This window comes from Gallinula chloropus, assembly GCF_964237585.1.
Source record: "Gallinula chloropus genome assembly, chromosome: 2".
Classification (NCBI taxonomy): Eukaryota; Metazoa; Chordata; class Aves; order Gruiformes; family Rallidae; genus Gallinula; species Gallinula chloropus.
In genome coordinates, this window is record NC_140086.1 from 60,489,192 (window position 1) to 60,501,280 (window position 12,089).

The 12,089-nt window shown below is 37.5% G+C and overlaps 1 protein-coding gene across 1 annotated transcript in view; it reads left to right on the plus strand.

Annotated features, from left to right (window-relative positions):
• Positions 1-12,089, plus strand: part of DOK6 (docking protein 6) — a gene marked incomplete at both ends in the record, with an annotated part of 242,930 nt that overhangs the window by 177,838 nt on the left and 53,003 nt on the right. The gene's annotated exons all lie outside the window — the stretch shown is intronic.

The window sequence follows — 12,089 nt, forward strand, 5'->3', positions numbered from 1 at the left end:
TCCCCACACTTTAATAAGTAGCAATGCAACGTGAGTTCAAAAAAGAGCTTTTTTAAAAATTTCAGTTCAGAATTTCCAAGTTATGCAAGTTATTTTTAATCACTCAAAGAAGCTACTGGAAGTTTGGAGGTTTTTATAAGAAGCCAAAAAATAAAAAGTGATCCCTGTAGTCTTAGAACTAGAGATGGTCTTAAATTATCATTCTGCACAGCTAACTCTCACCTGCAATGAAGCTATCTTTTTATCCACCACACTGTGGAGACATGCAAAGTCCAGGGAGCCTCATCTGCATGCTTTTCCTCTCGAATGAGCACAATGTATCTTTGTCCCTATAAAGAGATTTCAGGGTAATTGTACCACTTCCAGTGACTTTCTTCCTTTTTCTACTCACTCACCATGAATGTAACCACAGTCACTCAAACATGGCTTACATGATACTCTCTTAAGTTTAGGGACACAGAACCAAGTGTTGGAAAGCCCAAGCCAGATAGATGATAGAGTAAATGGAAGAACCTTTGAAATAGTAGAAGTGCTGTCAAAAAATAATTCCATTCCACTGGGCAGAAACTGATTGAATAGTCCAAACCCAGCAAAAAGCATCGTTATAAATATGTGTGCTTTTGAAGTGTCTACACCAGTAAAAGAAGTTAGAGCATTTTCATGTTGTTGCAAAATGTGCTCAGACTAGGCTCATACAAGATTGTCCTTTTATGCAACCACCACTTTGAAGTCTTCCACCTATTGATAAGCAGCTTTGCTTCTCAACAAAGGCATTTCCATTGAGTTCCTTGAAACCTCATTTAGGAAGGCTTTGGCCATATGGTAGGTATTATCAAACTCTGAGAGCAGGCTGAGGAATAGAAATGACTCATCGGCCATGCAGTTTATCATGTACTTGGCTCCTGGATGAAGCTGCACTGTGATTGGCAGAGGGAGATTTGGTAGAGGCCGTCTGTAGGCTGCCATGGGCTGTGTGGAAGCTGTGGGCTGTGTAAAGGAGGCTGAACAATCTGTTGATCTTCTACTTCAACTGGTAAGCTAATACAGTTTTGGTTTTAGAAGCCCAGCTGCTCCTGGCTGATGGAGTGCTGAACTCTTAAATGGTCATCGGTGTCATTGGCAGCATTTAAGTCATATTCATATTAGAAAAAAGTCTGAAGATATTAAATAGAATATGTTATTTTCCTTTTCTCAAGTATAATTACTTATCCAATATCAAATACCAAATAGTTTCACCAAATGCCTTTGTTGATTTTTTTCCTTAAGAACTGAAATTGAAATATAAGCAAGAGTATATTTTTAAATGGGGGAGGCCATAAGTGTCTTTTAGGTCTTCCCAAATTTTGGCCTTTGATCCTTTGTATCTATAGCTCTATACTATATAGCTGGGGTATTTTTGCTCTTCCCTGGTTCATTCTTTCCATAATGAACAGCTCATCTTTAATATTTGAGAATTAAATATCAAAAAAAGGTTGAAATTGAAGATTTTTTTAAATAAAGGAGGCTTAATGGTATATCCATTGTACAAATCAGAAAAAAGGAAGAAATGTGATGATAATTCATCTTTACTTCTTCCTTCCAATCATTAGAAGTTAGATATTAGAAAGGACTCATGAATGTTTTTGTGTTCTCTCCTAAGTGTTAACTTATTTTAAGTAAGTAACTCATATACTGGTTTCATTTATTTTTTCCAGATTAGAATAGGTTGTGATCCAATATTATAACAGATGAACAAAGTTCATAAAGGAAATCAAAGTGAACTTTTTACTAAAGCAACCTAGTTGAAATATGTTGATTAGGGTTGGTTTTCATAAAGAATATACAAAGTGCATTGCCTTACTGATTTTTTAAAAAACCAAAAAAACCCAAAAAGACATGAAATGCACAAAACCCAGAAACAAATTCTGGTGGAAGAAAAAAAAATGTAAAATTAGTTACTGCTGCCAGAGACTTGTCATATAAATGCATTTCAAGTTGCCACAGGCCACATTTACTCCATTTATGGAGGTCTCTGCACACAAAAAATTCTGCTTCAGAATACTAAGCAATACATTCATTTTTATGCTAAGAAATCTATTTCTCAAGCCAATAACATGCTGGATAACTGTGTTAATAAGTCAGAGACATGAGAAGGAAACTAATTTTTCCCATTACCTTTGGAAGGGCACAGACTGGAAGCTAAATTATTCTGTGGCACCTCATGCAGTAGCGAATCCGCCTCATTGTCATCACCAGCAGGAGAAACACAGTCAGTTTAAGCAGACACTTGTGAGCACATTTTGGTCTTCTGCCTAGTTCCCTTTCAGGTTATAACTCTGGAAGAATGACCTGGAATATGGGATCAATAGTCCATCCCATAGGCGTGGTTTTGAGTTAGTTACTGATTTTATTGTGATAAAAGCAGACTGGATTTTTTTCAGATACTTGTGGCAAAGTGGACACTGATTTAATTTAGCTCAGGTGGTCATCTTGATTGAGTTTGAAATATTAAATTGGAAAAGTGGTAGCGTTTTACATTCACTTTCTTTAGGACAATAGCAAATTTGGGCCGGTGCAAGCAATTAAATTGCAATTCTTTTCAGAAAAATGGTTATCTGTATATTCACTTTTTTCAGTTTTCATTTTTTTTAAATGGATCAGTGTAATACAGGTGATAATTTTTGTCTGTGGGTGTTTTTTTGAGGGGAGTGGGTGATACGGGAGTGTTTTGCCAATGAGTTTACAGAATCAACATGACTAATTAAAATGAACAATGATTGATGACTAGTTTCAATATTTTATTTAGTGTTCTTGTATCATCTACCAGAGAGTGTCTGTAACTGATTTTGTCATCTCAACAGTCTGCATTCTTACATACCTCTTTTCCTGCATGCACATACACACCACCACCCCTTTGGGTTTTAAGTGTCACATTTGGAAATTTGGTTGGACTGGCAGTCCTGGAATTATTTTTAAAAAGGCAGGGGGTAAGTCCTAGCCCCAAGAATAACATGTATCCCCACTCCCTGTAGTCTGATTTTGGATACGGAGAATGCATGTCTAAATGTCTAACCAACTCTTCCATCACTCTCCCGTTCCCAGGCTGGGCTGCAAACACTTTCCACTTCCTTTCTGTTAGCTCAGGTGCTTATCTGACTCAGGGAGTCAATTCAGTTTGCTAATTTGGAGATAAAAAACAAACAAACTAGCTAAAAGGCAGAAGATTCTGCCAGGCTTCATTGGTTTACAGAGGTGCCAGTGCCTGGTCACTCCTAGTCCCAAGGAGAGAAAGGAAGAGAACAATTCACCCTCCTTGAATCCTTCTTGCAGTCATTAGATGATGTTGGGTAAAGTGATAATTTTTTTAAGAATCTCCATGAAGATTATTTTCACACACCAGGAAAGGAGCACAGTTGTTCTCAGCAGCACTTGTCTACCTAACATCAACACCAGGATGACAGCATGGTTGCTGTCACATAGCTCTGCAATTTCAGACCTGATTTTAATCCCTAATGCCAGCTTTGATCTTTTGCCTCTCAGCCTCCACCAAAAACACTCATGATGTAAGTTCTGCACCCACTGTTGTTCAAGAGTATAAAACAGGGTTAAGAACTGTAGATTTCTCATATCATGACTACACGAGGGAGGCACACTAATGAAATAGTTTTACCTCTGTTGCCTTATAAATCACTTATTTCAAGAGCTGACAGTAAAAACCTATTGTGTAATCTCAAAAGAATAAAAATTTACTATGTGTAAAACAATAATTCTAAATAAGATAGCAGTAAAGTTGATGTTAACCAGCTGAAGTTAGTCAAATGTCAGTAAGACTGAAGAATAAATGCATGAAGAAATGGTAATGGTGCAGATTTCATAACATCGTAGGAAATGTTGTACGACACTTGTTTTGCTTTAGACAGCAGAGCTGTAAAAATAATGTCATCTTAGAGTGTGATCCTTTTCATGTTTGCCAGAAGACAAACACCTTTATGAAACACTGCATCTGTACATTTCTCTTCCGTTCCCATTATTTACAAGTCTTTACTATTCAACTTAATGTAAGTGAATGAGTCATGGTGATAGATGTCTGCAATTTAAAAAAGATAGCATCGCTGAGCTTATATATATATTTATTTTTAAAAAAATTATTAGGAGGGAAATAATCAGTGTGCCAAAGAAGACAGATATCAGGCAATAGAACTGGACTTAAGGAGAGGTTGAAGAGGAAGGTGGCTAAGAAATAATAAGCTAGCGAGTGATTTAATCAGAATGAGGAGTGTAACAGTATTTTATAGGACTGGTCTGAAGAGAAATATAAATGACAGGATTGTCAGGCATAGTATTAATAAGAATGTAAATAGAATGGAGAGTATCAGTGTAAAATGTCTTAGAGAAAAAGAAAAAAACATAACCAAAAAAATCGCAATCCAAAAACTCTGAGGTTGGAGAAAACAGCATTAGTTTCATAGTGAACTTTGAATTTAGATTTGCTCCATACACAAGTATGTAGTATCTATTTCTTCATGTATTTTTAACCTGATCACAAGCTAAACACATACTCATTAAAACATTACGGAATCAAACATCATCAACAAACACATCAAACATTCTAAATTTTCATTTTAAAATGCTGGTTTCAAATTGAAGTATCCTACTTTTGCCAATGTATCTTCTGGACTTTGTCTGATTTATGTTTGTTATTTACAACTTTGTGCATTGGTATAACTATTATTTTCAAGTTCTGAAGTATGGGAAATTCAGAGGGACAGTAGTGGAGACTGCCGATCCAATGATTATGTGAAATATTTAGTTAAAATATGTCTTTTGGGCTCCATTTCAACACTGCAATTTACTTAATATGACAAAGCTCTTTTATGCCGTAATTCTGCCTGAGTGCATTCGAGTTGAGTCAATACCTGGAGGAGAAAATGGAGAAGAAAATTCCAGATTTCATCCATAGATGATCCCACGTCATGACACATTAGTCTTTCAGTACATTTTCTTCTGTTCCCATGTTATGTATATGCTCAAGTACAGAGGTTCTGAATATGTATGACCATTCATGAACTCATGCACTTTATGTAAGCTGAAGTATAGCCTCAGGTCAGTTATTCTTGCAAATACTTAGCTGAATATTGTTGTCTGTTTCCCATCTGAAACTACTGTATGATGTTGTTTAGAAACTTTGTAACCCTTTAAAAAGCTGCCTGCTTTATTTCAATACATACTTGGTGAATTGTTTACTTGGATTAACTGGGAATTGTTTGACTGGGAGTGTTCCACTGCAGGATCTAGCTATCCATGGGCAAACCATGACCATTTTTTTTCTCTCTCTCCTAAGTCAGAACATGTGTACTATCAGGTTGGAGTTTTGTAAACCTAGTTCCCATAAGAATCAGTAATTTCCCATAGGAGTCTTGGTTCATTAAGCACATAATGACATTTTTCCTGACTGATATTTCTGTGAAGATGCTTTTAAGAATTTTTGTCAGGCTCTTTGTTAGCTCAGAAAACTGCACATACTTGGATTAAATAAATCCTAAAATTGTATCTATTTCCATCATTCAGCACTTCAGAAGAGAGTAGGGGATTTCTGGATATTCCAACTGGGTTAGCAGTTGACAGTTACTCAAACTGGAGCTGTTTTACTCTTTAATCTGTTTTGAAAGAAAATATTTCCTCCAATGTAGATTTATTTTGTTGGCATTTTTTCAGGGACTATCACTCATATCCAATAACAGGCAGCATTCAAAAAAAAGATGGCAGCAGGTACAACTCATGTCCTAAAAGAATATACTTCATCCCACTTTGAAACTACTAGAGTCCCCTGCCTATTCCTTTCTTATCGAGTCAATGCTTCTTTCACCTCTTCCTCTGTCAGCAGCAGGGTTCTGTTGTACCCCAACGTGGCACCTTGCAGGCAGTGAGAGAGGGAAGCGTGAAGCCCAGCTTCTCCAGGGGATGCTGCAGGTGTTTGTTGGTGCTGGATGTTTGCTGTGTGCTTTAATGAAACCTCAGTATAGGGAAGGACTTTATAGCTGCTCGTATGAAATGATAGAGCAGGAAGGGGATTAGAGCCAAGCATCGTGTCAGAAACACTGCCGACAACATAAAGGTTTGTAGAGTGTGTAGGTAAGTGGCGTGGGTGGGTTTGAGGGCAGAGCTGGCAAGTCCTTGCATAAGAAGGTATCAGCTATTTTAGTAGTTGGTGATGTAATTTAAATGGTCTTCTGCCATTTGAAAACTAAAGCTTGCACTGGCGTTTTGCATAGTTTTTAAGCCGTAGTAGTCATGAGGGCTCTCATTCAGAGCATGGCTGAAAAACTTCAATTCTTCCCCTGCCTAGCACAATTTTGAAATGTCTCCATAAGACTGGGCAATCCTGAATGCAGAGAGATGTTCTACCTCTCTCCTAGGGGCTAAAACCCAAGTACCTCTCCACATGGATGTGCATCCTAACCTAGGAATACTCTAATTCTTTCCTTCTTAAAAAACTCTGGAATATGTTGTGCATTCTTACAGTGTTGTTCTAGCTTTCTGTTTATTTCACTACCTAAAACTTCGATTGAGATCTGCCTTCCTCCTAACGTAAACTAGGAACCAGCCCAAAATTTGTAATAAAAGCTTCACAGTGGTATCTCACAACTGAGACAATGCAGCTTCTTGTCTGCAAGGAGCCTGTGTCATGCTATGAATCTGCCCTAAAGCTGCAAATATGAAACCTGTGAAAAGTTTTCTTTGTTCTGTTCACTTCATTTATAAGTTTGCATGCAGCGCTGCTGTACCATGAGCATTTTGATTTAAGCAGCCTAGGGTCTGGTTAGTTTGTTAAAATGGAACAAGGCAAAGATTTTTTTGCATAGTAAAGTATCTGAAGATGCAAACCCTACTGAGAATTTAGTGCATAGGCACTCATCTATCTTTCTAGGAACTTTTTGAAGATCTAGATAAATAGAAGTAGAAATCAGGTATCATTTATTTCAACTTCATAAAGTTGCATTTAACATTAGTGGATTTGAGGGTTGGTAACAGAAGACCAATTGTATTTTTTTTTCTTTTCTTGTACTTTGCAAAATAGTGCATGTTTGCAGAGCTGTCAAAGTAGTTGGAGAGGCACTGTCAAGTTGCATATTTGTTTCCAGAAAATGCTGAAAGTGAAGAGCCAAAAAACTTCTACTGAACAAAATTGATGATTTGATTAGCAGTCTTATTTGCTAAAAGCTGTGGGTGATACAAGTGATAAATTAGGAATAGTTGCTGTAATTATACAGTAGCTGTTGCATGCCTGACTGAACCCTATTTGGCTATTCCCAGCCCTCCCCTTAACTAAACTCTGAGAAGCATTTAATGTGGAAGGGAGGTTTTCTTTAGCATTGTGTCCATTTAAAACAACTCGCTGGTGTAACTGTACTGCGAGGTTTATATCATCAAACACTTAACAGAGGAGCAGGTTATGCTGACTTAAGTATCACTAGAAAAATAATGCTCAAGAAGATTCTCTGTTGGGCTTTATTTTTTATTAATCTCTTATTCACTATTTTGAGAAAACTGTTTCTTGTAAAATAAAGTAGCCTATAGAGCTCCTATTATTATTATTATTAGCAAAAATAAAATCTGATGAAGCCACCCGATGCTCTCAGGAGACAGGTATTATTATAATAATTATACTAATGAGTAAAATGAGGCACAGAAAGATTAAGGCCAAATTCAGCTGCGTATGAATTGCCCAAGGTCATGGAGTAATCAGCTGTATGCTGGGAATAGCACAGCAACAAAACAATAACAAAACAAATCCTGGATCATAGTCAATTAGTTATTCAAAGAGGAATTAACTTCTGAAAGTTGTTTTTCACATGGTTTTCACCAGTCTTTTGAACTAGAGTATCATTCCATGTCTCCTGTCAAGCAAGGCCTTCCTCTGTTTCAGCAACTCTGTTCAGGAGTTCTTTATATCTCCAGAGGGAATAGTTAAGGCTTTGTCTCTGATTAATAAGAACCTTCTTTATCAATGATTTATAGAGGGGCACAGTGCTTTTCAGAGAATAGGAGAATTATAAAAAGTAATAATCTGAGAAGGGATCAAAAATTCTCATAATAGTCCTAAAGTTACACTGTAAATCCCTCCTGTGCTTTCTGTGCTTTGGCTCATCAGGTACCTGTTGGTAGGACAAAAATTAGGTGAAGTTCACCCTTTGTCTTTGCTTTTTTTCTGTGCTTTCATTGCTTTTTAAAAGATGTCATTTTTTTTAACATGAAAATTATTTATAATGATCTCTTTGATTATGTTTAGACTGAAGACAACATATATTTAGCATCTAAAAAAGCCATATCTGATATATGGGCACTTTTCCAAGTACAAGCTGTCTTTTGATATGTATTAATCAAAGCTTGTCCAGACAGGGGTTGTTTATGTTCCTTCTTTTTCTCTCAGCCTTGGGTCACTGTTCTTATGTTACTGGTAGCCCATATGATGCCAGCCATGCTAACGGTTTTTATTTATCAGCTGTGCCGGAATCTGGTTCAGGAGAAATGTAAGGCATGAGTACAGACAGTAAAGACCCTGTACTGTTGATTTGACATTATTTCACTTTCTGCACTAGCTATATTATATAAAGATTTGCAGCTACTACAGTAAGCAAAATAACGTCAGGTTGACGCACTGGCACAGTGCATCTCCTTAGGTCTCTGATTTTTCAAACTCGTTGACTATAGGATCAGAAAAATTTGCATCAGAAAGGACTTCTAGTGGTCAGCTCACTTAATCTTCTGTTTAAAGCAGGGATAGCATCAAGTCTAGGTCAGGTTACCCAGGGTCTTAATCAGTCAGCTTTTGAATACCCCAGAGATGTAGTTTATAGGTACCCATTCCAGTGCTTGCCTGCTCTCATTGTGAAGATTTTTTCCCTAAGTCTGTCTCAAATTTCCCTTGCCTGTGACTGCTACCTCTTGTCCTTTCACTGTGCATCTCTGGTAACAGTCTTATCTACAGCATACCTTTAAGAAGAGAGCTAGAAACTGGAGTTAGATTTCTCTTAGCCTTCTCTTTCTCATGTATTAGACACTTAATCCAGCATCACTGATCACATTCTGCTTCTCAGAGGTTCTCTGTCAGACTCCCTCCAGTTTGACATTTCTTTTGTGCTAGGTCCCAATCCTAAAGACTGTGCATGCTGCTGAACTTCCAGATGTGGTTTCATAAATGCCAACTAGTGGGGAAATGTGACTTACCCCGACCTGCTGGCCATACTTTTGCCGATGTGGTCCAGTATGTGGTTAACCTCCATCACTGCAAGTCAGTCCCCAGACTGTACTTCTGCACTGAGTTGCCCTGACCCAGTTGCAGCATTAACATCTGTCATTGCTGAATTTCATTACATTCCTGTCAGCCCTTTCCTCTGCTTTGCTGAGGTCCCTATGAATGGAAGCCCTCCCATCTGGGTGTTTAGCTGTTCCCACTGGTTTGATGTCATCTTCAAATTTGCTGAGGGTGAAGTGCGTCCCACTGCCCAGGATAACGATGATGTTAAAAACCATTGGAGTACTGATCCACCTAAGCTGCAGGAATAGGTTTTTCACATATGTTTCAGCTCTGCAGAATTCAGCAGCAAGGGCTGAACAAAGATTTTCCATGCTATGGTAGAAGCATACATCTCTGCGTTACTTACAACTGTCTCGGGGTAAAAGCTGCTAGTCTCATCACATATTCAGTTTGCCAGAATCCATTTCCATAAAGGTAGCTGCCAGGCAAGATTCATACAGATTCATATGGCTGGCTGTTGAGTGCATATTTCACTGTGTCTGTGATTCAGAACCTGTTGACAGATCAGCGTAGATCCTTGTTTATAAAATGAAAGAACTTGTGGTCTCTTCATTATTCTTAATCTTTTCCTTGTAGGACACAGTAGTAAAAGTTACCTCTGCTGCAAGCTGACAGATTTTGTAAAATCATTTGTAAAATTTCTTTAATGTAGCCCACATATTGTTCAGTGATCACCTTTACATATATTTTGTGTTACAGGAAGAAAAATAAAGTGATGGAGTTACAGATTTCCATGGCAACACGTGCAATTCTTTCCTTTGTTTCGTGAAGCTGGAACTTACCAGCACAGAGGCAAAAGATTGTTCCGTTAAATAGCAACCGTGGATTCAAAAGGCTTGAGTTATACAGCATGTGGTCAGGCACCTACAGCCCCTGCTACACCCAGAAACTTTTGGCAGTGGAAAGAAAAAAAAAAAAAAAAAAAAAGCAGTGGAAATAAGGAAGCCAAAATTTCACTGGCTTCTTTTATATACAGAAATTTGGACTGTGATTTGGAGAGTCTTACCTCTCATTTTAAGTTCTTTCTGGACCCCCCAAAATATTTCCAAAGATACATAATGTATATTTATTTAGAAGTGTGCATTGCTTTTGAATGATTGCTTATTGCAGTTCTAAAACTGAGCAATGTCAAGAATTCTCTGGCTGTATCTGTCTGAATACATGATCACGATGTGATCCCTATGTGTGGGAGCACACATGGTGGAAAAGAACAGCCCTGCCTTTCTACGTATCAACTCCTCTGTAAAAGCCCACTAAAGGCAGTGGAGCTATTAAAGTAAATATTATATGAATAAATTACTTTAACATGTTCATTTGTGTGTTCGTATGCATAGGCCTAGATTTTAGCCCTCCCCTCCCCCAAATATAGTATATTTCAAAGCTAAAGCTTAATAATTTACATTTATGTGCATTCATGTGCATTGCACATGTATAAATAGCCCCATTATGTATCATTCACAATGATACATAATGTTTAACTTGTTAAAAGGAAGGAAATGTGTCCTGTTGGAAGGTAGCAAAGATTCATCTAAGAGGGCTTAATACCTGATAGTGATTTTTTTTATCTATTCAGGGTTTGCTGTTTTGTTTGGTTTTTTTTTTTTTTAATTGAAATGTCTTTCTGTGACATATAAAACTAACTTCTGAAAATGTCGGAAAGTAGAGGTCAGCAAGACTATGTGTGTTACAGAATACTGAAGCCATGCACTGATAAGCTTAATAAGGAACATTCATGAAAGGTTATTGATGGTTATTGTTTCAGCAAGTACTCAGAAAATTGTATTCCTGTCATTTTATTAAAGTTCATTGGTACCAACACTTTCTATATACTGAAATGAAATAGCTAAAAGAAATGTGATTTCCACAAAGGTGTAATTGGAATCTACGGATGTGTTTTAGGAAATAGAAGAACTTTCTAAGAAAGCTTGTGAGGTCCAAGGCTTTTATCAGAAAGAATGAAACTCAAATAACTGTGTGATGAATGCTCTCAATTAATATTCTAGGGTTTTGATTTGGGGTGGGGTTTTTTGTTTGGGTTTTTTTTTACCTGCAAAATACATGCATAAGCCTTGGAATTTGAATTTTCCAGCTCTAACCTTACTCAAGTAAGGTTCTGCCAACTCAGGACATTCTGAGTTCATCCTTATTTCACCTTTTCTTGCCACATGCTGAAGAGTTTTTGAATTCTGTTCTCAATTGAGGGACATTTTTCATGCCCTGACCTTTACCATACCAGCTCTGAACCTGCCAAGCAACTTCTAAGTCATCAGAAAGGCTGTCCTTCCAGTACTCTCAAGTAAAATACAGAAGACTTCAAGCATCCCAAATATGTATTTAAGATAGATAGGTCATATATTTGGCAAGCAATACCATGAAAAAACTCACATACTTTGAACTCTTCTCCAAAACATATCAGGTTGAGGGCAGACACAAGGAGCTTTAGCAGAAATACAATACCCAACAGAGCAAGGAGAGCAAAAAGCAGAGAGAGGAAGGAGGATGAGAATTTGTAAGTTGGTGCTGATGGGAAGCGTCTTTTGTTTTTACTTCAGATTGACAAAGCTCACCTAAGAGAACTTTCTAGAATACCAGAAATCTCAGGTTGAATTACCCAGAAAACAGTCCTGATGAAGCATACCAGTCTTTGTGGACAGTGAAAAAGTGTTTCCTGATGCTCAGAGGCAATCTTTTGTGTTTCAGATTGTGCCAAATGACTCTGGTCCTGTCACTGGGCAGGGAGCCAGGCTCTGTCTTGTTTGTACCCCCCTCTTCAGATATTTACAAACATTGG